The 27,543-nt window shown below is 40.7% G+C and overlaps 1 long non-coding RNA gene across 7 annotated transcripts; it reads left to right on the top strand.

Annotated features, from left to right (window-relative positions):
• Positions 1 to 27,543, top strand: LOC137862461 (uncharacterized). Of its 7 annotated transcripts, none has more exons than XR_011100304.1 (5): positions 1 to 89; positions 9,566 to 9,733; positions 13,186 to 13,261; positions 23,298 to 23,472; positions 26,924 to 27,543. It is a non-coding gene; the product is annotated as an uncharacterized lncRNA (long non-coding RNA). The 7 variants fall into 7 exon arrangements; XR_011100300.1 differs by having other exon boundaries at positions 13,186 to 13,289; XR_011100305.1 differs by lacking the exons at positions 23,298 to 23,472; positions 26,924 to 27,543 and adding an exon at positions 13,758 to 16,866.

Raw genomic sequence — 27,543 nt, 5'->3', positions numbered from 1 at the left:
GTCCCATGGCCTGCTGCTTTTGCCCTGTCTCAGTGGGGGTGATGTTTGATTTTTCCTTGCATCTGGGGCTCCTGAGCAGGCTTCCAGAGGTAGCTGCTAAGGGCCCTGAGGCTGTATCATTGCTTACTGAAGTGCTAGGGATGGATTTTATCTGACCCAAGCTGAATGAAAGTATTTAGCTTAGTTACCCTCTGAATTTTCCTTTCTGTATTGTCCAATATTTAGTTGTTTTTGTTAGCTATGCTAGCAGCTATGTGGTCGTAGTTTGTTCTTTAGTGAAGGGGGGAAAAAAAGAGGACTTAAACTTTTATTCTTTCTTGATAATCAGAGTTTTAGTAATTTGATAAGCCTTGTTAGCTGGTAATTTGGGCTGAAGATAAAGATGTGTGAATTAATGCTGTAATGGTAAATATAAGGGAAAGACTAAGATCCTTCACCCAGCCATCGTCTTTCTGGCTGAGAAGGGCTGTGCTTCTGCCAAGAAAGCTCAGTGTCTTTTTATACGTTTCACCTTGGCAGTACTTAATTTAGGGTAGTAGTTTGCTGAGTCTACTTGAAATCCATCATTATTATTTTATGGTTCTTTTACTCTTTCTTGAATATTGGAAGTTGTGGGACCGAATGGGGACCGGTGGCTGGAATGAGGAAATTCAATCATAACAGCTCCTGGTGGCTTCAGTTTGTGTCAGGAGTGTGAACAAGAAAGTGCGTGCAAAGCAGCTGAAAAGTAAATCAGCAATGGCCAGCGCTGGCAATGATTGAAAATAAATGACATTCTGACTTGGGCTGCCATTTGGCTGCTTCACTGGGAAGGTGATGCTTGATCTAATATAAGCTTTTAGCAGCTATTGTTTTTCAGATTAACTCTTAGTTTTAATGAAGTGGAATAAATGAGTTTGAATTAGTTATCATACTAAAAAGAAGAAAGAACATGAAAGTAGTCAGTTAATTTGACAGGTCAGGCAAAATATTTCACAAATTAGCAGCGCGTTTAACTCTAATGAGATGTGATGACTTAAATTTCTCTGTGTAATGCTATCAGCAGGAATGGGATTGCACCAGGCTGTGTTTGGCAGGATAACTTGGCTAAAACTGCAATCTTTAAGTTGTTCCAGAAGTGTAATGGGTTATAAAACCCAGGTGCAGAGACGCCTTTTTTTCTGAATTAAAAATGAATCGGATCAGTCTGGGAGATCTTAATACATCTGGGTTTGAAATGGTTTGAAGCTGAGTCTGAGCTTGGTGGGTGCAGCGTTCGATTCCTGTTCATTTGCGGTGATGCCGCTCAGCAGCAGTAAGGGAATTCAGGTTGTGCCGTTAAGTGCTTCGTTAACTTCAGCAATTTTCAAGTGCAGCCACTGGGGGCTGTGTGCGGCTCCTGCATGAAGCCTTATTACTTAGCTGTACTTCTGCATTAACCGTGAAGAAGTTAGTCACTTAGCTTTATTCTTACGGCTTTTGCCAAGACAAAGCTTTGGTTTTCTGTATCATTTAAAATATTCATTTGTTCATCGTGTGTATACAAAACAGGCTGTGGCAAGAAAAACACCTGCTCCCCACCTACCCCTGCAAAAACATTTTGAACAATGGTGGCTTGGAGCATTTTGGACCACAGAGCTGAGGAGCATCCCTGCTGCTGCTCCTGGAGCAGGCTGTGTGCAGGCTTCTCCCTGCCCTGGAAGTCCGGGAAGTCCTCGGGGCTGATACCAAGAGATGTGACTGAGCCAAGGCTGGTGAGGGACCTGCCCCCAGCCCTGCATGGGGGTATGCCCAGCACAGGGGGGTCCTCACTGCCCTGTTCCCTCTGGGGTGGGATGGAGCCCAGCAGAACTGGACCTGGTGTGCTGTGTGTTCATGCTGGGCTTCCTCACAGCCACCTGGTGGCTTCTGCTTTGGGAAGAGTGTCTTTCCTTTCGTGTGCTGTGTCCCAGCAGGTAAATGTAGACAGCCTGCTCTTTTTTTCCCGACAGAACCAATTCAAGGCACTTCTCCCTCAATAAATATCATGAAGAATTAAAGAAATTTTTGTTATTTTCAGAAAGCACTAAACATTTGAAGTTGTTAGACAAAACACTTGAATCTGATTAAGGAACAATTCAGTGAAGAAAACCTTGACGCTTATTTTTAGTATTTGACTCCATACCATACAAATTTAAATGTAAATTGTGCTTTGGAGAAGAATGCCTGCGTGAAAAGCTGAGAGCATGTGTTGTGTGCTGAGTGTTTTACAAATGGATTATCTCAGGCCTGGATTTGTGGTTCCTGCCTGTGGGCAAAATTCCACCTCAGTGCTTGCACTGCTGTTAGTCATACAGCCGTATGTGTATTGCTCTGTTCTACATGTTGTTGATAGAATTGTGTGATTAAATAGGAAACATTTTTTTTATTCAAGAGCTTGTGATCAGTATATTTAGGTTTGAGTTTGGATGTAAAAATCTGAAATAAGCCATGAACAGTAGGCTAAGAACCGTTTCAGTCACGTATTGCTGGCAGGACTGGAGTGCCAGAGATCTTGGCTTTTCTACAGCCAAGGGATTGGTGGTGTCCTCAGCAGTCTCAAACAGTGGCCTGCAGGTGAGGTGACAGAATGAGGGCTGCCTCTGCTGTTAGCCCCAGCAGTGCCCGAGTCCAGCAGCTCACAGCCAGGCCAATGCGGTACTGAGGTTTTTTGCTTTAAAAAAGGCATTATATATTTATATATATTATTCTCTGCTTTGCTTAACTATGAACTGAAATTAGCTAGTTCTTCAGCTCCCTAAACACCTCAATGTATTTCACAAAACTTAAATCTCTGCAGTCAGTAAAACTGGATTCAGTTCACCAGCTCTGTAGGATTTATGCAGGGTGGTGCTGATGCTCTGATGAGATCTCTCATCCTTGTCTGGGCAGATTTAAGGCTCTCTCCTCCCTGTGCCAGGTGGACCTGGCTGTGCTGCCTGAAGAGGTTCCCCTCTCTCATGGGGAGAGGCAGCTGGGTGGGCAGTGGGGCAGCTTTCTGGTGGGCTGGGAGTGGCAGCGACTTCAGTTTCAGCTGCAGGGATGGCTCGGAGAGCTGGAGGCTCTTGCTTGTCTGTGGTTCTCAGGTGGCCACCTCCTGATGGCTGCTGCTGTGCCCAGGGGGTGGTGTGAGCCAAAGCAGCGTGGGTCCTGCAGGATGGGTCCAGGTGCATGCTGTGGTGGATGCTGGGGACTCAGGTGGAAACCAGCGTCAGCCTGAACTCAGCTTCCTGGCTCTCTGGTTTAACTGTCCCCATGAGTTCTGTAATTATTGCTGTTTTTTAAAGTGGAAGATACCTGTTCTTCCGAGAACTGCAGGAGCTGGAAAAACTTGAACAAACAAAACATTAAAAAAAAATACACTGCCTTTGATGCTTCCAGATTTACGTGCCAAATCGCACTGGCAGCCTCACTGTGGAGGCTTTGTAAGGATTCTTAGAATTTTTCCTTTTTTAAACTAGCTTCACTTCTAGAGGCTTTCCTCTTTTTTTAAACCTAGTTTGTACTTTCCTGCACAGCTACAAGAACTTCCTTGCATGTGAAGGCTGTCATCTGAGGACTGAACTCAATGCCCTGTGAGCTGCAAGCACGTCCTTCCCTGGCTCAAAGCAAAGCTGTGTTCCTCCGGCAGAATCATGCAGCTGATCTGTGGCAACACCACTTTCAGGGAGGTGTTATCTCTATTTTGCACTGCAGAGTAGCTGGAAACATCAGACCTGTAGCGCACACGCATGTGGCTGCAGTGAGCTTAATGAGTGTGAAGCTGGGGAAAAGCCTTTCTGAGCTTGTGGCTTGCAAACTCTGCGACCCCTTCCCATGTTTGCCATCAAATGAAGGGGTTGTCTGTCCTCTAAGAGATTTCCTTAATCAGAAATACAGGGTTAGGCAGAGGGATTGAAGGAAGTTTTAGACCCTGTGGTGTTATGGTAGAGAGCAGATTTCTGCCTCAGGGTGGAGTGCCTGGTCCCAGTGAGAGCCAGAGATTTAACCCGGAATGGCCACTGCGAGCCTGGAGCGCTGCATCCCTCCCTCTGCAGGGACCAGACGTTGTGAAGCTTCTGCTCTCCACAGTCTTGAAGTATTTGAGTATTAGGCTATAAAATCAGTTTATTTCTCTTAATTGATATTTAACAAAGCCACGCATCCCTGTATTGCCCTGCATATGAGTGTTTGTCCTTATTTTAATGTCCTTGTTACGCCTCAATTGTGTAGACGTATAAGTTTTTTTTTCTTCTGCTTCCAGGAACTTTAAATCCTGGTGTTTGGCTATCTCTTTCTTCAGCATTGCTGTTGTACTCTGGTAATATTTCTAAAGGATGTGTTCTACATCCAGAAAATAAATTCAGTGGTGGAGGGCACTCATGTGAAGCAGCCCTGCATCTTAGGTGTCAAAGGTAGATAAAATATGTATCAGCTACCGACAAGCATTAGATTTTGTCACTGTGTTAATGCTGGTTACATATCACTCAGATAGGAGAAACATTTGCTTCTTGATTTATGTTCACTGACAATGAAATGTCCAGGATGATTAATTACAGCCCTAAATGATAGTGCCCTTACTCATACTTCCCTGGCCTGAATGATTGAAATTAATAAATACATTTGTATTGCCATGGAATTTGCCATTAGCTGTTAAAATATTTGCACAATTGACATGCTGTGAAGGGATTTAGTTAAGACTTATTTTTATGATCAGTAACTTGCTACTTTTTCATAGGAGTTTATTTCAGGGAAAGAAGTAGGGGATTCTGAAACTGATTATGAGGTTAAGGATAACAATTTTTCTGATAATACTTTCATCTTACTATGACATCTTTGGGAATTTGTGAGTCCTTAGACCGTCAATTTCTGCAAGCATTTTCAAAGGCTTTTGCCTTTGTATTTTTTTCATAATTAAGTCTATAAATTACTTTGAGAATCTGTACTTTCAAAAGATCAGCCCCAGGCACATACCTGGACTAAATCATGTAGCGCTGTCCTGTCAAGAGGAGATCACAGATACCAGAGCGTTCAGAAATATCTTTGTTGCTTCCAGACATGAGGCACTTACAATTACTCATCATTTGGGTAACTTTTTACTAATTTGTTCCAATAAACCTTTGTGTGGGGGGAACAAAACAAAGAAAGCAATGACCCTTAGTCATATTTGGCTTATTTGCTCAATGGAAATGCCATATTTTCTGTTTAGACCGGAACAACCATCTTTTAACTCTGAACCTTGTTTGCCCTGAGCCTGTGCTCCTTGTTTAGGCTTCTCATTCAGTTTTCCTTTAAATGTTTTGCTCAAATGTAATGCTTTATTTTTTATTTTTTTTATTCAAACGAAAACACTTTTGTAAAGTTTCTGGCTAGCTTCAGTTTTGACTTTAACTTCTCTGTGCCTCAGTACCCCGTGTGTAAACTGGAGATAATGCTGCTGCCTTACCTTGTCAGTTTAATTAATGTTGTGGAGCACTCAGATAGTGACAAACAGCAGAGAAAAGCCCAAAGGAAATGAAAAATTCTTTATTCAGAATAGTGTTTGGACAGTATGCAGGAGATAAGGCCTCAGACATGCTGAAAAATGAGGCGAACGCAAAATATTAAATACATGTTCATTAAGTAAAAGGGATCCATCCTATGTGCAGGAAGGCAGGAGCACATGGGAAAATGCTGATGATGCAATTAAAGACGTAAATAAACAAGATGCATGAGGTGAGATCGGAAGCAATTTCTGCATTTCTGGAATGCTTGGGTAACTTTCTGTAAACAGTAAATGTATTACAATGACCTTAAAATAAAAGCACTTATTAAAAATATTGACCATTTCAGCTGCAATTAGAAAAATATTTCTGTCAAGATCAATGTAACTTATTACATGTACTTCTGAGTAATTTCTGATAGTGAAATATAGTATGGGTTGCAGGACCATACATCCTATGAAGGAAAATACTTTTTTCTGGATTTCATTTGTAAGGGAAAAAAAGTAGCCATGCATTATAGGTGGGGGTGATTTTATTAATACAAGAAGCTTCCCCTGACATGCCTGGAAAGGTACAAGCTTCAAGATGAATTAGTTTTGCCACGCATACAATTTTGTCAGTGACATCAGGGAAATGATATTCAGTGCTCTGGGGCTTCCAGAAGGATTTCAGAAGTCAGAAGGAGAAGGAATGAGTGGCTGCCACATATATTAATTCATTACTTTTATTGTCTGCTAGAGCATCTACAAGCAGATAACAAGTTCCTTTAGATCTTACTGTAAGAAACCTCGTATTATTGGTTTGCTAGCTGAGACTGGGAGGAAACCTGAAGTGAAGGTCCTTTCAGAAAATGTAGCTAGTGCATGTTTGGCTCTTTTGTGTGTTAGAGGAAATACCAAACAAATGTTAAATATTTACTACCACCCCTCCCCAGCACTCTGCTAGGTCAGGTTTCAGTAACTTTCTCTGCACAGAAATCTTGCAGCCATCTACTCACTTGCTTGGCTGTTAACCCCAACCAACTGCGTGGTTCATGAGAGCAGGGAGTTTAGGGGGTGATTTCCTAAACAATAAACTGAATTGATTAGAAAGCTCCTGGCTTGCAGTCAAGCTAACAGTTACCACCTGTAACCTGTCTGAAGCAATGATAGGCTTTGTATGTGCATGTGAGCCTTCTATTTCTTCAGAGTGGTCCTTTCTGGGTGGCTTCCAGTCACGCTTGCCCAGTGTGATTGTTTATTCTGAGTGCAGGCTGCTTTGACATCGTGCTATGTTGCGCCACGTACAATCTGACATCCCCTATGATCTCGGAGGATCCGAGGGTGGGGGGTCCTGTGGCAATAAAATAAATGCTTTTTTTTTTTTTTTGACAGTAGCAAATGCCTGTGAACCTTCCATCATTCTTGCTGGCTCTTTCCCATTTGCATCAAGGAACATGAAAAGTGATAAATGCTAAGAGCAAGAACCCCGTGATAGGAATGTGGTATTGCTGTCACTGAGAAAGAAAACTTTGCGTTTAGAGAATAGATCTGAAATGTTAACCAGAAAGCCCATATAAATCTATACCTGTTTAAGATGCGTGATTGTAAAGTCATTGTCACAGATGGCAAAGAAAATAATTTAAGTACTGTATATATGCATAGGAGTGTGTTCATTTACATGGCTTTCTGCAGTAATAGATTCTTACAGCGCTTCTAGTTTCACTGGCTTTCTGTATTTGCAATCAGATCAAAATAAATTAATATAGCAGCCTCTGAATTGCCTTAAAGGGGAGATTTATGGCCCTTATTGAAATGATGAGAAAATCATTTAGGAGGGACTAACAAATAGTTGATTGTGGTGCCAAACGTCTCTGGCAAATAGCAAGTGCTTCTGATGTTTATTGAATGAATTTTCTTCATCTCTTTAGATCTTGTGATCAGCCAGATCTGCTGTTTCAATGGGATTTGTGAATGGGACAAAGTCTAAGCCAGCAGACGTGTTTTCCTTTGATGCCTAGGAAATGCTGAATCTTTCCGTTATTATGCAGATATTCATCCTTTTGTGTATAATTGTAGGGGAGAGAACTGGTTTCCAGGATTGCTGTAGTGGCTTCCTGCAGCCAGATGCTGAGGCCGTGCTGCAGATGTATGGGGATGCTGGTGAAAAGGTGCGAGGTAAGCTCCTGAGCATGCCTCTCCCTTGGGATGTGCCTGGACAAATTGCTTAATTGGTTCTCAATGAATTTGCTGTGTGCTATTACCATCCTTTCACAGACAGTCTTACAGGGGCGTTGATCAGCTGTCTGTAAGTTGTCAGCACACCAGGGCTCTTGGCTCAGCAGCTCTGTAAATACGGAGTATTGTTAGGCGAGATCCAACATGTGCTGCTTTCAGACTCGCTGCATTAGCTGTGCATCTCATCAGAGCTGCCTGGCTCTGGGTGCGTTAACTCTTATCCCTTTCCTGAATCAGACCACGAATAAGTGCACTGCCAGTTTTGGTGGCCCTTCCGAGAGGCCATCGTGATGGTGACTTGTTTGAGCAAGGCTTTGTGCCAGGACTCCTGTGCCCTGTCTGCTTTTACTTGTTGGCTTGCTGGAGGCTCCCAAAGATTGCCAGGAAAAAATAAAAATAGAGAAGGAAATGAAGTGGCTGCATGCTCCAGAGAAGCACAGGACCAGTGGAGAGGATGCAGTTTGTGTAGCTCCCTGGAGATCGGAATAAATTGCTTTTCATGGCTACAGTGGAAAATTGTATTGAAAGAGGGCTGGAAGAATGCATTTGGCTTAATTCCTGCCCAACAGAGTACTGTGAATTGCAAGCTAGGAAAGGAATTCAAGCTATTCTTGTAGATATTGCTTTTTGACTTTGTGTTCTCCAGCAAAGCATCACCTGCTGCTCTGCATCTACGGCACTGGACTTGGAGCAGCCAGGGCTTGCCCCCAGCTGTGTCCCAGCCTGCCCCTGTGGTCAGAGCACTTCAGGTGAAATCTAGCAAGCTGCGTGCTTGTATCTTCATCTTTCTGTATTCTTTTCTTTAGGCTCTGTGAAATGGATGCTGTTATTTCTTGTATTTGTACTTTTATGTTGTAAACTCTTCAAAATAGATTATTTTCCTTAGAGTATGGATGCATGGTCACCCGTTAAGTCTCCAACAGTGGGTTTTTGACTTCAGCTGTGGTCTCTTGGTGCCACTGTAATCCAGGTGGCTGTGGCTGTGCCTCCTGCTGCACCTCAAAAGCCCATCACGCATCCTGCACGCCCCACGGGCAGCAAGGCTCTGCCTGGTGCAGGAGCCCTCACCCCAGGACTCTCATGGCTGTGGGAAGCTTGATGAGAAATTAATTCCCAGAGAGGCTGTGGCAAGGCAATGGATAACTCTTCCATACAGCCAGCTTACCTGGCATAGGTTTAGGCTTTCTGCCATGCTGTAAAATGCCATGTTTGTAGCGTACAGCGGCTTTCTTGCTTGCTTGTGAACCTGTTGTGAGCTGGAACGGGGAGTTTAGAGGAAAGATATTGTTGTCAGCTGCTGCCCTGCTCCATGTCTGGGAGCTGTTGGTGAAGTAAGCCATGGATTCTGACATTCACCAGGGTTTGAAATCATAGGGGATGCATTTTCTAGTAATTGCTGTTTTGGGGTTGATTTTCAAGATTTTGACAAGCAGCTCAGCACCCCGAGTTTTACAGTTCGCTGCTGTTTTGTACAGACAGCTTCCCCTTCTCTCCCTGTGTTTATATTGACACTTTCATTGATTTATTGTGATCGTTCTTCAAATTCCTTGGGAAAGAACCGACTACCTCTTGGCATCGAACATAGAAACCTTTTTGTTATAGATAAGCTTCAGAATGGCAAATCCTGTAGGAGTTGGAAAATAACTAGTTACATCTATAAGAGGTTTTGTTCAAAATTAATTGAAAAGAGGAAGAAATGATTCTAGAGGTGTCATGATGGAGTTTACTTTGACTTTTTAATTCTTCTGTCCCTGCTGTGTCAGTGAAACTGTACTTGCCATCTTTATGACTATCCTAGCTTGTTTGAGACACGTGCCTATAAAATTCTTGGTGTGTTGTATAAGGAACATAACTCATGTTCTGAAAGTTCTTTTTTTTTTTATTTCCTAGTTCTTTTGTTACAAACAGGCATCAACTGTGGCTGTCTGCATGTGCATGTGCCTCGAGAGGGAGATGTGAATCCAGAGCCAGGCTCTAAGGGTGGAACTGCATCAAGGACATCACCGAGACCCGTGAGTGCCTCGTGTCGAGGAGGGCGAGTGGTTATGTTGCATGAAAGTAAGACCAAGAGTACATTTGTATGACTTAGTTTTTAATGTGCTAGGGGGTTGACATATCGTGGGTAACTAAATGCTATTATGAATTCTGTTAGTCTATAATTACAAAATATGGTTCAGTGCTACTCACGTTGCTTCAAATTGGCTGTGCTACAGGAGATGTAAGGCTCCTGCCTACTGAGACAACACCGAGCCCTTTAAATTGTACTTTTAAACAAATTTTCTCATTGTTATTCACCAATACTCACAGTTACCCTATGCAAATTCATGAATGGTTATGAATTCTCCTGGCTCAGTGTGATATTCATTGTTAGATTAGCACCTGCTCTTCTTTCTTCAGGGAAATCATAGAAATTGCATCTCTCACGATTGATAACAAATATTCTTTTCTGAAAAAAAAAAAAAAACACATTAAGATACAAAAGATCCCTTTTATACCAAGTCAACGGGTGCCCCACAGAATTTCTAGAATATTTTTTTTTTCTTCAGGAATTTATTCTACAAGGAAGTTCTGATAGCTGAAATTCTCAACTCTTTGCATGGCAAAAGAGGCCTAAACATCTCCTCAGGATGCTGGTGGAGCAGACAGCAGTGAAGTGTGTGTGTTTGGTACTCGTGTGCTATAGGAGCCCAGGAAACAGGGTGGCTGTGCCTCCACAAATGTCTACAAATAGCAATGCTTCTGCAGAGGTAAAATAGGCAAATAATATATACAAAATCTTCAGCTATCTCACCTCTCCTGCCTGCAGTGGTGCGTGTTCACTTTAGATGTGATACTCTCCAGGCAGTGACAATGATTCTTGGGCTGTAGCTTGGAGACCATTTGAGAGCTTTAAACCTGTGGAGTTTTGCTGCACTCCTGGATCCCTCCTGTGCCTCAGTTTCCCTGCCTGTAAAACAGACTTCTCCATCCATGTGCAGAGAGGATCCTCCAAAGCCGCTTTGAGCTTGCAAATATCAAAGATTTAATCCTAAACAAAATCAGATGTCCTCCTGCCCTGTGAGAAGTAGTTCTGCTCCTTGTAGGGGAACTCTAGCAGAAGCCAGAAGAGTTTTGTGCTCAGAGTGCCCAAAGTGACAGAGGTCATCATTTTGAGTCCACATCCTCTTTACAGCCAAAACCCAGCTTTGGTATCTGAGCAGAAGGCCCTTAGGGTTTTAGTCTGCATTGGAGAGTGTGAGTTGGTGTGCTTTTCTCATTTCTTTCCAAGTTTAACTCCCTTGCAGTTGAAACAATGTACATGTATAATTAAAATAACCTCCTGTCTTCATTAATTATCTATGCTTTAGATTGTTGCTGGGGAAGAAATCAAAGGGACCTGGCTGCGAGTTCACTTGAAGTAAATTTTGGCATGCGAAAACATGTCAGAGTCATGGAACAAACATTTCCTGATCTAATTGTGCACCAAAACATGCAGGGAGAGGAATTTCCCCCATGAATGATGCACGTCCAGGTGACAGCAGGACAGAAATGGGGAGACCCCGCTCCTGCAGGCACTTACTGGCTGAACATCGAGGTTTGTGTGCACTTCTACAAGAGCAGGACCATCCAGTAGGATACCACACTCTTAAAACAGACTTCTGGGAGGATTTAAACACCTGCAGGGCTTTCATGTTTGCAGCATCACTGTCATCTTTGGCTGTTTCTGATGAGCAGGATAAATGCTGCTTATGTGTTTCAAGAAGGAAAATGTGCTTATCCCACTTCAAAGGGACTCCTGGCTGTGGATACTGAGTGGATGGGCGCATCTCCTGGGACCTGCCGTGAGGATGCCAGCCTCTGAGGGAGTGCGTGGTGCCTCCCACTGCCCAAATGCACAGAGCAGTCCTGAGAGCATAATTTGATTTATGTTTTGTTTTGGCCACAGGTCTGTTCAAAATATGTTCTCTCATGTGTCATAGGTTCATGGTAACTGAAGGCTGAATTTACTTATAAAAACATTTCTCAGCATCCTAGTAGAGTAAAACAAGGACTTTGTGGCACTGTCAGCAGTAGGTAGAAACTGCTGTCTGCTTCTGTCCATGAAAGTTTCGGTGCTAGACTGTTATTGGACTCCTCCTGGGTAGAAAAATGAAAAATGCATATCTTAAATAGGTGTGAAATCCATTATGAAAGAAAACCATCGGTGTTCGAGTGATTATTACTTTTTTGTGGGTTGATGGAGGTTCTCTAGAAGTCATTTATGAGCACTAACATCTGCCGACTGTTATAGCACATCTGCAGGGGACAAATGTAAATAACTTGTCTTGGTACTTAACAAAATTCAGCAGTACGTTTCTGGTCGTAATTGGTCTGTATTGTTTGCCCCAGAAAGCACAGAATCACAGAATTTCTAGGTTGGAAGAGACCTCAAGATCATCGAGTCCAACCTCTAACCTAACACTAACAGTCCCCACTAAACCATGCAGTATTAAGACTGTTGCGTACTAAAATATCTAGCTGGATTGTATGATGCAAATAACATCGAAACTTTATTTACAGCTAACTAAGCTTTATTTTATTTGCATTCACATTAATTCCTATTAGAGTCCAGGTTTTACATCTTTGAGAAGTTACGAATTCTGCTCTCTGCCAATCTCACTTCTTGTGGAAAACCATCAGAACTGATCTCTTCTGCCTTACCTCTCACTGCAAGGTCCTCCTCTCCGGCTGGTCTGCCCCTGAGCTATCCCAAATGATGCTCGCAGCACTGCTGCTGCCATTTCTTCATCTGCCTTACCCCAGGAGCAAACCCTCCCACATCAGATTGGCACCCAGCTTGCTCTCCCATGTGCATCCTCAGGCATGCCTCTGGAAAGTAGAAATTTTCTTTAAAATGTAGCTATTTTTCAGGGGTTTAAAACCTCACAATGGGTGTCCTTATTTATGGGCTGAAATATCCCTTTTCACTTCCCATCCAATGCTGCTTTATTTCACTTGTCACCTCAGTCACCATGTGGTGCAATTCATGGTTGCTATTGTGAGCAAACAGTGATCATGCAATTGAAGCGTTGGACTCTATTTGCTTTTGACACTTATATTTAATCCCCTTTAAATTCCCTCCTGTCACAGGCAGAGAAAATCTGTCTTCTCTGGGGCTCTTTACCAGGTGAAGAGCAGGGACAGTAGATGTTTGCTCCTCAGAAGCATTCTGTGAGTCCATCTTTCTGAAGTGCTTGGGTGTTGGCGTGCTGTGGCTGTGATGACTGATAGGGAAACACGTACATTTGGTCTATGCTTGAACATTATCCCAGTATAACGCACTGGCACAAGAAATAATTGTGTGCTTGAGATGACAAATATAATGTAGGGGTAACAAATGGGGCTCGAACCTTTTGTAAGAATAAACATACCAGCAAATTAACTGTGTATGCAAACTAAAGGGGATTTAACAAAATGTTCTAATGCATCTTCTAAGTGTGACAACCTATCACATTAAAAAGCTTATGTCTCTTTGTTTTGTGTTTCCTCAGCTGAAAGCTTAGCACAGTCCCATCCGTGACTGGTTTCCAGCTTGCTATCACAGCATAAGCAACAACAACATCAGTGGTGAGATTCTTCAAGCTGAATAATAGAGGTATTTGTGGGCACAAAATAAGATGACTATATTTAATGGGCTAGAAACTGTGTACTGTGAATTTATTTCTAGAGCTATTTTAGTTATAGAGATACAACAACATTAAACTTCTCTCTATATTCCCTTGCTAATCTCAAGTAGCAATAAGTATGGTAATTAGCTTTCACAAAAATTAGGCATTCAAAGGGAGCTTAATTGCATAACGTCAAGTGGATACAGGAGCTGATAACTTGCTCCCAAGGGTTGGGGCAGGGCCAATATTTGGGCAGCACTGTGTGGCCAGCAGCCTGCTGCCAAAGGGGCCCTGCCACCAGGGTGATGGTGTTTGGGTAGAGCCAGTGCAGAGAGGCTTAGGCAGTGCAGAGGATAAACAATAAAGCAGAGTTATTCCCTGTCGGGGATTTGGAGTCATAGCTCATTAAATTCCCCGGCATAATACAAGTTATTCTTTTATTGTGTGAGGCACAGGTACAGCTTTGTTTTGGGCTGATTGATGCGGCGCACGTAGCTTTTCCCAAGGTGCCTAATTGAAAGTACCTCGTCAAAGCTGCAAGGTGTGCTGACACTACCTTTGAAGTTATCCTGTAACGTCAGAGCCTCCTGAGTTATTCTACTTTATTTTTGCTTCATATTCTGAATGATTATCATTAAATAGATTGATGTTTTCCTGGGAAGATTAATGCATGTAGTTGCATGAGATTTAATTTTAGGTTTTAAATGCAGTTATTGTGTTCTGGCTTTAATGGCAACCAACCAGATAGCTGACTCCTTCCCAAACTGTGCTTATCGTCCCCGGAGAGGTTTAATGTGGATATCTATATTTTACTGTAAGACATAAAACTGAAGAAGGCCACAGCATTGCTATAATGACTCCATGGGATGTGACTGACTTCTACTGGCTCTGCAGCTTATTTCTCATTATGGAGAGAGTGCGTATAACCCTCCTTGTGGTCTAGGGATCTCATTGCTCTAAGCTTAACGTGGACCCATCTACCCCATGTTGGCAGAGTTTGGCTGCACACCGTGGCTCTGAGATAGCAAGGCAATTTAGTTTTCCTGTTACAGAAGCTGACTTTAACTCTCACATCATCTGCAAAGAACACCTCAGAACCTGAAGTTCCCTGTGGTCCCCTGCTTGGATGATGTTTTAATGTTTAAGTTGGAGATGAACAATGAATTTATTAGACATGAAGCCCCTAACTCTTGGTAGTTTTTTGGTAGTTTTGTGCAACTTCAAGTGAAAATAAAATGGGTTTATGCAGTAATTATTGGAGCAAATTATCACCTGAGATAATAGTGGGCCATTTAAAAAGAAAAGACCAAGGATCTATGTGCAAAAGGAAGATAACTTACTTGGCTTGAGATTTTTATAACTTATTCAAGTCCCAGCTTCCTGTATTCTTAGGGAGTGTCATGTGGAGGATCTTTTGTGCCCTAGGAATGAATTCTCCTTGATCTGAATCGTTATCTGGATGTGCTTCTCTGTGAACTTTAGAGATAGGCACAGTATCACTGAAAAGGATTTTTTTATTTGCTATAACAATTCAATATCCTAATCAGAAGTTCAAGAATCTTGTGGTTAACAATTTACATTCATATAGACTCAGTTTACATCATTTTATACTGTCTGGCTCCCAAGTAAACAATAGCTCTGTGTCATCTAGATTTTTGATATTTAATGACTGGTCAATTTACAGCTATGGGGAAGTTCTAGATACAGACCAGCAATTGATCTGCAAGCTATTCTGCTCAGAGAATACTTGAGTAAGACCAGAATTGGTTGCACACGTTCATCAGGTTTTCATAAGGTTCATGCTGTGGTTATTAGTTTCCATTTTCCACTCATGGCATGAATGATGTTCATGCCTTCCTTTTATTGTATAAAACAGTTTAGCATTCTTGCTTCTCTCCACCATTACCTATGTTTTGAAATCACACCGTATCTCCAGTGTTGTTATGATCACCACTGGGTTTTTGGATTGTCCCGCTCCTGTGGCAATTCCACCTTTGAACAGTGGCACTGTAGCCTGTTTCCAGTTAAACGTAAGGGACTTCTCTTTCAAGTCACCTTGGCAGGTTGATTATGACTCTCCTTGTCTCTCAGATGCCAATCTGTCCCTCCTCCCCAACCCCATTCCTTTCCCTAACAGAGTTTACATGGAGAAGAGTTTATAGAAAACCAATATTGGTAGACTTATTGTTGACAATTATTTCTTTTTAGATGTTTTATTTTATGTTAAAAGCTACGATAAGTTAGATCTAAAATAAAGAGGAAACAGCAGTTAAACCCACAAGCAGACTAATCCAGCATTCCCAAGAAATGCTGCTTCACTTATAAGATTTCTACGCTTAGAGGCAGGTAGACATAGGGTCTGTGTGGCTTCACAACAAAAGCATCTATGTGTATATATTCACACACATACATATACATATATATGTGTGCTTTTGTTTCAAAACTAATTTCTGATTATTTCAGGATGTTACTATTTCTGTCATATTGTTAAGTGATTAATTAACTGACAAAAGTGTCTATTCTATCTTCAACTTTTAGTAAGTCTTAAATGCTTGGATGGAGCTGATTCAAACCCTTTTATCAAGGCTTTTCTTCAGAGTTGTTGAGAGACAAATACAAATATTTCTGAACCAGCAGCTATGTTATAAATTGTTATAGTTTTAGATGCAAAAAAGCAGTAACAGTAACCATCTACTGAAGATGCAAATATAAATTCCAGTATTATTTTTGTATTCTGGATTTATATTGTATATAATATATAATTTAAAGCTTAAATTGTCGTTTAAGCTGCAGAGCACACATACAAGGTACTTAACACCTGGTTGCTTCCTTTGAGATCAATTGAAATAATAAAATGGAACAAATAATTGTGTTTTGGGTCAAGACAGTGGTAGAACGAAGTTGACTATTGCTCAAGGATATAGCAACTTCAGCATCAATAATACATAGCGTGCAGCTATACGAATAAATCTCTTTTGGTATTCAATTCAGTGGTTCCTCATCCTTAGAAGATTAGTTTTGTAAATGCGTTTTGCAGTGGTGTGTAAATTATTACCTTTGGAGAAGTGTGGTACGCTTACCGGAGAACTACTTGGAAGGTTCAACAGTGTGTTTTGTCAGTAATGTATGAGAATCACTGATCTTGGATAAACGCAGCAGAGCCAGTTATCATGACTGACATACTGTAGGTAAAATGAATGCAAATTGCAAAAGAGTCCATTACTCTAATAAAACCGGTTTGGGGGTCCTGTTGAACTGTGCGATAACTGGACAAAGTTACACATTTCTCCTTCTGGCTTATGCTTATCTGAACAATAAAAAGGTGCAGGGCGTGATAGAATACAACGTTTTATTCATGTATTTATCTGATGTAAGCTGCTAAAACAAAAACACTTTCTTAGTGTTTTATTAAAGGATTCAAAACATGTTTTCTGGGATTTTTGTCTGAAAAGATCTTTTAATGAATCACTTCTGAAAATACAATCAATCTTTTCTGAAACATCAGTATATAGTGGTCATATAATACTGTGTGGGGGCAGGAACTGTAATCTCTCCCAGGCACAAATAAATCACAATCAATACTCTTAATGAAACTGAGTTCTGCTTGGCAATGTCTCCTGCGATAGGGGTGGCAATTACTCTTACTGCTTAATATCAGTATTTTTTTGGTGACTGTGATGGTCTGATGGTGAACAAAGCAAGGCTGTAGTGAGAGCTAATAACTGGCAGAAAGGCTCGTGTCACTTGGTACAATCGTGGGAATGGCTGCATTAGGTCAGACCACTGTTATACACTGTAGGAGCCAGCAGAGAAAGCGTGGGGAGCAGGTGAAAAAAAATCACTCGGTAATGCTGTTAAACAGCAAAGAAATTACCCTCCCTGCAGACTTTGCCTATCTGTAGTGATTGAAGCAGTGTCTGACACTGACAGTGTTTGACAAACAATTGTTCTGATAGGATTTGCCATCATCAAAGTGAGGGCATTGCTGTATATTGCTTTTAAATTCTCTGCCAGCTGCCTCATGTGGGAGGCTGGTGACCTCCAGCCCCGTGGTGTCCCAGTACCTGGGGCTCCCAGAGCTGCTGGGGTCTGGTTCTTAAAAACCCTTCTGGTGCTTGCAGGCTCCCTCTCTTTGGGACAGCCCATCAGCTGGGGTGGCTGAGACTCCAGCTGTGCTTTGCAAATGTGGAAATAACATTATATTCTAAACTGGTTTTAAAACTGGGATTTTTTTTTTCCCCCCTTTAAAACGTTGCAGTTTTTTTCCTCAGCTCAGCAACGCTTGCAAGATACAGCAAAACCAAGTTAGAGAGATTTTTATTGGCAGTGCTGCAGTGATGAACAGACTTTCATGGGGGTGTAGGAGAAAAGAGTTAAGCTTGTCACTAGTTGCCTTGAAAAGTTGTGTACAGTGATAACATAGTCTTGCAGTGTAGTGGCTGCCTTCATTATTCCTTCCTTCAGTCTTTCAAAGGCTCAGTCTTTTGTCAGTTGTGACTCCAGTACTTTCTCTCTCCATTCTAACCACTTAATGCTGTAAGCCCCCTCAGTGCTCTTCTGTCCCAAAATTCAGGATGCACCTATACTCATGCTGCTTATCTAGGAGAGCGTAACTCCTATGTATTAGCTAACCTTTCTACTGGTAAGATATCTTTTATTTTTATATTTTTTTTGTAAGGTCATAGAGCATTCATAGCATCATAGTGTGATATATATTGAAGTTTTTCCACAATAAAGCTTGCAAGGCTGAATCATGACAACTTCTGTGTGCAGCAGTGCCTCTTCTAAACTCTACTTGTGTAATTAAATAAGTGCCGCGGAAATAATCAGATGCTATATGCACAGGTCTCAAAGGACAGAGCTAGGACTGACAATCTTAAAAATAATTGCTTACCAGAAATGTTTTCAAACTCTAGTAAGCTAGAGATGATGTTTTCTCAGTCTCAAAAATCTTTATAGAATTACTTGGACTAGAATACTAACATGATTTTAACAGTGACTTTTAATGAGAAATTACTGGCCTTATTATGGATACAAAATTAAGGATGCGGTAAAAATGTCTGTAGCTTTTAGTAACTCATGAAGAATTTCTTTCTACAAACAGAGAATGCCTAATTGATGAATCTAGCTCAGCTTATAGAGTAAGTGGAGGCATTAAGATACGACAGTGTGAACCTATTTCTATATGCAGATCTCCAGCAGAAATTGTAAGGCCACAATTAACATTATGCTAATTTCTAGTTTTAGAAATGTATTTTACAAAATGCATTAAAAATGCATGCTGAAATGCCAAGCATCTTTATGATGTTGTGTTCAAATGTACAAAGGTATGTATTCTTAAAGAACTGAAGGGCTGGTCAGGGTAGATCTAAAGCACATTAAAATAGTTTGGAAGTAGTATTGCAAAGCACAACAATCTGATTTATGAGTAGGAGGAAATTAAAGTGATATGCCATACCTAATTATTTTTGTTTTTGACTTAGAAATATCATAACTGTCATAAAACAAAATTGTCTTTTGATTGTAGTAATATGCATTGAAATAACATGTAGGAAAGTTAATCTTCTGAATCTTATGAAAAAGCTTATTTCATAAGTTTTTATTTTGTACTGTGGATGCATTTCTTCTATAAGTTCTCTTCTATCTGAAATACTTAATTTTCGGAGTGAAATGAAACTGTGGATCTCACGATGGCCTGACGAGGTGTTCCTCCGTATGAGGAGCAGGGAGGCAGGCACTCACGGAGCTCTGTGCTGTGCCTGTAGCCTGAGCACAAGCTCACGGCAAACATCTGTCCCTGTGGACTCCCTGATGTTCTGCGATCTTCCCATCAGGAGAACAAGCCGTGGAAAAGATGAGGTAGTCTCACGTGGCAGAGGCTGGTCCTTAAACAAATTTTGCCATAGGTTTCCTCCATAGCCTTGAGCACATCACTATAGCCTGGTGTGCTGGGGATCTGCCCAAGGGGAAAGTCCAGTAGCCCCTTGCTTTGCTCTTTTGAGGACAAGACAAGAACATCCCAGGAGAAGTGGAGCAGTAGATGTAAAAACCTATATGAGATATTGTAGAAACCAAGCTGATTCCCTCAGCAGCACTCACTGTGGTCTGACACCTGGCCTCACGGCAAAAGGGAAGTTTTAAATATTCCATTTTGCGCATCATTGGCCATCTCAAAATTGACTGATTTATATTCAACATGAAAACTGGATTTCAAAGTACCTCTAGGAGTGTTGCAAGAAAGCGTCTGGCCTAACAAGAAAATTATTCTGTGGTATCACTGCATAATGTAGCTAATGAATTAAATCTAACAACCTAAGGTTAAATCTTTTTGAGATGTATAAAAATTCACATGAAAATGAGTTTTTGTATTAAAAGTATCATAACTCGTTTTTCTTCAGCCAGAACATACATTACATCAGTGCATTGCTGTATGTACAGTTGTAAGGTGACTGTTATTACGCCACACATTTAATCTAAATACCAAAACAATTAATTATTTTCACATTTGTCATAAACCTTGCGTTTTATTTTTACAGTGCATCCATGTCAGGAGTCATATGAACAATGATGGCCAATGCACAATAAGTTTAATTTCAGAAGAATTTATAGCTTTGTTTTAATGACTCATTAAAATACCATTTTGTTTATGGCTTGTCTTCACTTAAGGCAATGTTTGAGAAGTGTTATGTTTTATAAAAATGAAATATTATAACTGAAAAATACTGTTTCAATCTATGAATTCTCTGTGGAGAAGGTACGGTGATTGCCAACAGCTCGGTGACTAACCAATGTTTAAATGTACAGTGGCATTTTTCAACAAATATTTCCTGAAGTGTTTTTTATACACAGAACTTGAATCTTCAAGTGGGACAGTGGGATTAAGATGATAGGCAGTGGTAGTTCAGAATGATTCATTTGGGGCTATCAAATAAATCATCTTTGTTATTAAAAAAAAAATAGATTTATTCATCGAACCTTAACAGCTTCTTCCAAAAGCTGTTCTAATTTATCAATTTAATAAAAATATGCCCTTTAAAAAGTGCTAGTATTGCTAATGTTAAAAGAAATCACATGCATCAAAAGGCCAGGAAGCATCAGTAGCTTTTTGGATGCTGATAGTGGTTTGTTATAACAAACCGCTGCCCCTTCTAGACTCTTAAGCTCACTGTTGGTGTGCAATTACCTTCGTGCTGTATCTTGTTCAGGAATCCCATGGTGTCCATCACGGAGGTAGCTGAGCTGTTCCTCAATAAGCAGTACACCTATATTGCTGACTTGTACCCTCAACAGACACCCACATTTTTTATATCATTGCACATGTGGTGGACTTGAGTGGAACTAATTATTTTTTTTAATTAGAAGAGGGCAAACATCACCCTTTCAAGCAGTACTTGTGGGAAGCCCTAATTCTGTGTGTTCCTCCTGGGCGCAGGTTCCTCATTGCAGGTGGTGATGAGAGGGATGGGGGAACTGCTGCAGAGCCTCTGCTCCCAGAAAACATAACCAAATATTTGTGAGTGATTGATCATAAAGACCACAATATATAAATTGAGCAATTTATTTCCAGTTGTCGTAATTTACCTGTGAGTGTTTTGAGTGTTGGCTAATTGATGGACTGGATTGACTTGGCAGGCAAGATCATTTGTGTTTGTTTTTTTTTTTGAGCTGTTCTGAGGTTCATGCTCATCTCCTCTCTAAGTGATAACACTGGTTCGTATTCCTGAATTTTAGACTCTCTCACAAGAGTTTGAACAGCTCCCTTGACAGTGCAGTACTTCTCTGCCTTGGTACTAGAGATGTAAAACTGAGTGAGTGAAGAAGTTAAAGCTGTCCTTCAGGGTGTGCTGCAGTTCTCTGGCTTCAGCGCTGTGCTCGCAGATGTGGGGAGCTTTGGGTCTCAGCACCTCTACTTCACCAGCACCAGCTTCCAGCTCTGGGTTCAGACAGCACAACCAGCCCTGGCTCAGGCTCTACCTCCTGTACTTCTGGCACCATCTCTCATCTCCAGGCAGCGTCTGACCACCAAGTACCTTCTCTCCTTGAATCCTTATTCTGCGTGTCAGAATTGCCATGGGATAATTGCAGTGTGTCATTGAACCTCTTGCTTTTTGGCTGAGTTCTAGAAGTGGAAAATTAAATGTATTGAAAGCAATTGAGGCCATTGTGTCTTCCTGGTGAGCCATGGTAACTGTCAGAGGCAGGAATTAGTCTTGTCTGGATTCAGAAGAACAGAAATGTTTATCTATTTCAGTGAGAGGTGATATAGGCTGAAGCTGAAGTATGCTAACAGGGTTGGCTGTAATGAGATTATATGTCTTATAAGCACTAATGATTATATTCCCATTACTAAAATATACGTAGGGAATGAAGACAATTATACTGCAATCACTGTGGGGCTATGAACTTATTACAAAGTATACCCAGGAATCAGGCACATATTTTTATATTTTGACAACTGTACTTTAGCTTTCACACTGGCATATATCAGGAATCTCTCTCCTGAAATCAACAGAATTAGTGGAATTAGAAGTCAAGAGAGAAAAGCAGGCTAAGCAAATTAATATCTTTGTAGGAGGAAAGCAGGATGAAAGCATCGCTTTGCTAACAATCATTGACTTGGTAAAATATGGTTTGCTTGAAATGTATTTTGCTGGAGTAAGCACTGTCACATAGGCCCTGGATTTCGGCAGGTATATAACCTTACTTTCAGCGTGGTGTATGTAAATCACGAAACAACCACATATACCTACTCAGCCCCAGCCCAGTGTGTTCGGTGGTATGCTGAGACCCTCCCTGGGGTGCTGTGCAACACAAGATAATATTTCCTCGTGCTTTCCTTTCTCTTGGCTGTCATTTCTGGCTTCCTATTTTATGATTTTTCAGGACAGGAGGTATATTTTCCTTCTGTGGTTGTGAAGTTTATAGCATAATGAAGCCATGGTGTGTGGCTTGAGATGCAAATAACTTAACTGATGACTGCTTGGCTGCTAGATCTGTCCAGTTACATGGTTAAATGAGAGGACTTTTGCACACAGAGGAAATTGCTTTTCTGAAGGACGTTCTGGGAGCAATGTCCTTGGCTAAACGTTGAGCTACCAGGTTGGAGCATATTGCAACACTACTTTTTCGGACACCGTTTTTTCAGTAAAGACCATCATTCCCTCACTTTGAATCTTTGTATATATTAGATGAAATCACATTCAAACAAAGATTTACTGATTTAAATTAAAGTAATAAATCTCTTTATTGGAACATAATGTAAAGAGTATATACGCTGTGTTATCAGTTGGCCCTGCGACTTGACTGCAGCTCTTTTAGACAGGGGAAAAGGAAAAGTAAGGAAATAAAAACAGCCTTCCTGGTTAAATGTGCCTCTCCCAGCTTCCCAGGCAGGGCTGTACTTTACCAAAAGAAACCTTGATGACGAAATAGTGACCCATAATACTAGTGATGAAGTTTTTCTTGATAGTGCTTCTGCAAGCTTTTAAGGTGTAATCAAATCTCTGTGCTCCATTTATACTGTGATGCACTGGTTTCTGTTTCATTTCTCTGTGAGGGGAAGAAAATCATTGTTGCTGTCAAGAATGTTTTTTTCCTGGAAAATGTATATGCTAACATGACAATATAAACAAGTGGCCTTGCTGGCTTCACAGCTGGCTTTTTCTAGTGCCTTGGATGACCGTGGTCAAAGAGGGTGTGAGAGAAAACTGGGGTACTTGTCTCAGTGTGCTGGGGAGATGGCTTTTTTTTTTTTTAATTAGGAATTACATCCTTAGGCTTTGCTTATTTATTATGTTTCTGAAAATTTTCTTTGAGTTGCTTCTTAACCAGCCTTTGAGAAACTTGTTCACTTGGATGCCAGCTGCATGGGATATCTGTTGTAGCTGAAAGCGCTCACTTCTCTGCTTTTGCAGATTAAAACATTCATTGCTTGTTCATAACTCTCCTGTCCTGCAGTTGTCCTCCCCTGAAATATCTCCATCCTGTTCTTCCAGGTCTTCATCTTTGTGTAGGTGCATGGAGGTGATAAATGAGTTTCACCTGGAGGATGAACACAGCGCTGAAGCTGAACTCTTCAGTTTAAACATCAGTGTTACCAACGTGGCCTTCAGCAGGTCATTTCCCCCTGAGAATGGCTTTACTCGGAGGCATTTTGATCATTACTTGTCAGTAAGTGTCCATGAAAAGAGTCTTCAAAAGGTCCTTTATTCTACTTGAGCTGTACAATAATTAATTTTATTTCACATGATAGCTGTTTACTGTTCGATATCTTCAGTAAAGTTTCATTTCTAATTAACGTGCATACCAGGAGGTTTCTCTTTATCTCTCAGAAGATATGTACTCAGACAATCCTGTTCTAGTAAGAAGTGCGCAAGCATGTATGCAAAAGAGAGAAGCCTCTGACTCTTATTAAATTTCTAGAGCAAGCCTTAGTGTTATAAGCTTTTGATCAGATACGATCTTTCCTCAAACGCAATCCAATATCCCTGGGTGGCAGCTATTTCTTTACGGTTTTTTTTACCCTTCTTATTTTAGCTGGTAGTTTCTCATCAGTTTTCTCCTCTTGTTTCCTCTGTGTAAGAACTCGGGCACTGAGCAGTCGTGGTGCAGTTGTGCTCTAAAATGTGCAATTGAGAAGGTGGCAGTGCCAGCTGGGGTGACTTGCTCCGTCCTGGACTTTGGGCTGCAGCAGCTCTGTCCATGCTGCCTCTGGCTAAGACAGACCACAAGTGCATGCCCTGACTGAATATTTTGGAGAAACAAAGCAGGAAGAGCTCTTCCACCCTCATCCCCTCTCAGGGGGCTGCTGGGGTGCTCCAGCACAACGTCCCTGCTCAGCTTGCACTGTTTGAGCCCTAGGAGCTGTGCAGTGACTGCTTCAGGACAAAGAACAGCTGGGTACATATTTAAAAATGTAAATTTCCTTTCTGCAATTAATCTAATTAATGTAGGCATAAACGAGTAAAATAATTTTATAAACAAACAACTCTTTTCCATCTCTCATTATAATAAACTTCCAGAGATGTCTTAATAAGCCTTGCCTTGCACCTACGCTGCCACATCGTGTCTAGTGTAAATGCACAGGCTCACCAGAAGGATGCAATCTTGCACAACACTTTCTTTTTATTCAGCAGCAGTTCTGCACATAGCCAGCTGTGGTGTTTGATCCTCCTGAACCAGGTGTTCAAAGGTCCTCGTGCAACTAGAGGGACAAGCAGATGGGGAGATGCACAAGTTAAGTGCCTAGCTGCCATGGAAACTGATTGAAATTAGGAAATCAACTAAAGACAAAACCAGAAAAAAATTGTTATCACTTTAGGAAACTCTTTGCTTGTCTACATCTTTTCATTTTCTATAGCTCCTTCCATCTTAGGCATGCAGATATTTTAAGTTTTAATTTGTTACTCTGTATTAGCTCAACAAAAGGAGTTCTAAATTAACCTGAATTACCTTGCATTAGCTACAGGCTGAGTGTATGCATAAACATGGAAATCCAGCTGCTTTATGAGGAGTTGCTCTGGCACAATAGCTTACTCTTATGTCTGAACTCTTAGAAAATTTAGCCTTGAGGGCTGACTTTTCAAATGAGCTATGAAAAAAATAAATCATTGTCAGGCTGGGAAAGTAGGAATCTGTGTTCTGTTAATGGCATAGCTGGACAATCTAGGAAAACTCTGGATAAAAAAAGAATTTATATTTTGCTGATTTGAAATAAAGTTGTCAGAATGCGTCTAATGATAATCATATTTTGCTGAAAGCAGGCAGTGTTTGTCTCAATACCTGTCTGGATGTGGTGCCTGAAAGACATTGAGTCCCAGCTGAGCTTTTCACCTCTTAAATTCCTATCTGCTCCCTGTGCTCTGTCCCGCTGTGTCCTGTGCTCTTCCCGTTGTTCCTCGTGCCCCTGGGTTGTGTTTGTTCTGTGCCCGTGGTCCTGCTGCTCAGCCCTGGAGCACCGAAATCAGGAGCAGCAGCAGTGTGGTCTGAAGTATCTCCTGTAGGCAGATTAATAACCCTACCAGCATATATTTCTCTTTCAAACCAGCATTTGTAAATTCATCAGTCCAGGAGCTGGAATGCTGGAAGGGCCCTGAAGGTGTTAAAAAGGCCATACTGGTTGCAGTTCAGTGGCAATCAAATCCTAGCCAAAGTTCAACCTTTCAGCTTCTTTAACTGACATTTGGAATGGGATTTTCAGCCATCCCGAGAGATGAAGTTCCACTAAAAATCAATGGGACTTTTACAGTTCTAATGACTGAAACGCCTTCAGAAATCCCATCCTTAGGATTCTAAATTATTGTCTCATTTTCAGAAGTGCTTAGCAGCTTTGCCTAGGTTTTACTGCTGCTGGATATCACTTGGGTCTCTCTAAATCTCCTCCATTAATGATCTTAAGAGCTGTGGGAGCTGTGCTGAGGACACCTGCAACCATGGCTGATATTTGTGGATTTTTGGATTAATTTTTTAAAACACTTGCCAAAAAAAAAAAAGATGGTGTTTTTTATTTTTTTTTTGAGATCTTCATAGAGAAAAAGCCTTACATTATTCTTGCATTCCCCTTTGTCAAGCATTCAATTCCCTATTTGATCTACAGGATCTAAATAAATGAGCATGTTTGCCTGTCTTACCCAATGTCTAATTAAATATGAAGATTACAGATGTACTTGAACTGAAAAATGAATGCTGATATATTTTCATTGAGATCTGGATTTATAATGAAATGATTTATTACTTTCAAATTAGAAGCATTAGAAGAAGTTACAGTGTTTGTACTTGTGATTGCAACAAACTGCTTATATTTGCATCTCATGTTTTTTATACAAACACCATCCCTCTTTTGTAGAAAATTGCTCTGAGATGATGATGTTGCCCTTCTGAGATTTTTTTTTTCCCTATAACTTTTTAACTGAGTGCAATGCCTAGGGGAGAAGCTGAGCCTTAATCTATTGCTTTTCTGGTTCCAGTAGCTGAACTCAATCTGAGGCTTGAAATGCCTTACTAAAAATAAGATTTGAGGTTGTTACAGCTGTTTTCTTGTCTATAGTTTTAATTTCTAATGAATTCCATGAACTTGATTTAACATTAATATTAGTTTGATATTTTTCCTTTCAAGAATATTTTTCAATTGCTTGTTAGGCTTAGAACATCTGCGGAAGTCTTAAGTGATGTTCTTCCCTCCCCAAAATTGCTGATATGTGGACAGCAAAATGATAAACTTCTGCAGGAATCACTATTTATCTTCGTGGCAATGAGATCGCTTAGTATCATCCAATGAGCAAGTGGCTGTGCTGTATTTCAAGGCACAAGGCTGTCTGATGAGAAGGGCAGTAAGAGGCAAAACTTTATTTTATGTTTCATTGTACCTGAAACAAGAAGATATTGAAGGAAAAAAAAAAAAGTGATGGGAAAAAAATAATCTTTTGTGATTCACCTGGCATGTGGACCCCCAGAATAGCTGTGTGTGAGCAGAGTGCGGTGGCAGGTGGAGTTTATTTCCTGGAGATGAAGCAGAATTGCAAAAGAGGAAGACGGGGCTGTGCTGGGTGTTAGCAGACAGAGCCCGTGGTTAGCGTTTTTGCTATTAGTATGAGCTTTTTCTTTTTTTTTTTTTTCTCCCCAGGATAAGACCTTGGGTGAACTACAAACTACAATCACTGGCACTAGAAGACTTTGCAGCCAGTTTTGTCTTGACTCATGCGTGTTGTCTTCAGTACTGAGTAGATATCTGACGAATAAGTGAAAGCAAGAAAAAGATCTTGTTCATTTAGTTAAGACCTATGTAAATAATACCATACATTAGTGTGGGGAAAAATGCCTTTTTTTGCTCTGGATTTACCATAATCTGGCATAAAAATAATATGCAATATAAATGTGTTTATACCTTAGAGTATCTTGTTAAACCATTTAAAGTTAACTAATGTTTAGCTGTTCTGAAACTTTAATTAGCATTTAACAAGAAAGCAACAGTATAGCCAATTAGACATCTAAGCAATAACACACACATACACTTCTATTTTCTAGCAATTAATTGATAACTAGTTTACCGTGGGCTAATAATTAAATGAGAAAACATTCTGAGCAAATTGAAAGCACTGATGCAAATGAGTTCTGCATTTATTCTTTTCAAATTCACTGACCACATTATCTAATCTGTCGGGAACAGAGAAATCCTGAATTATGCTAAATATCTACTCAAGCTGACTAACCAACCCTTAAAGCAACATTTGTCACTTTTTGGAA

The sequence above is a fragment of the Anas acuta genome, chromosome 11, assembly GCF_963932015.1.
Source record: "Anas acuta chromosome 11, bAnaAcu1.1, whole genome shotgun sequence".
Classification (NCBI taxonomy): Eukaryota; Metazoa; Chordata; class Aves; order Anseriformes; family Anatidae; genus Anas; species Anas acuta.
The sequence above is the reverse complement of the archived record's forward strand: the minus strand, read 5'-3'. Positions and strand labels throughout refer to the sequence as shown.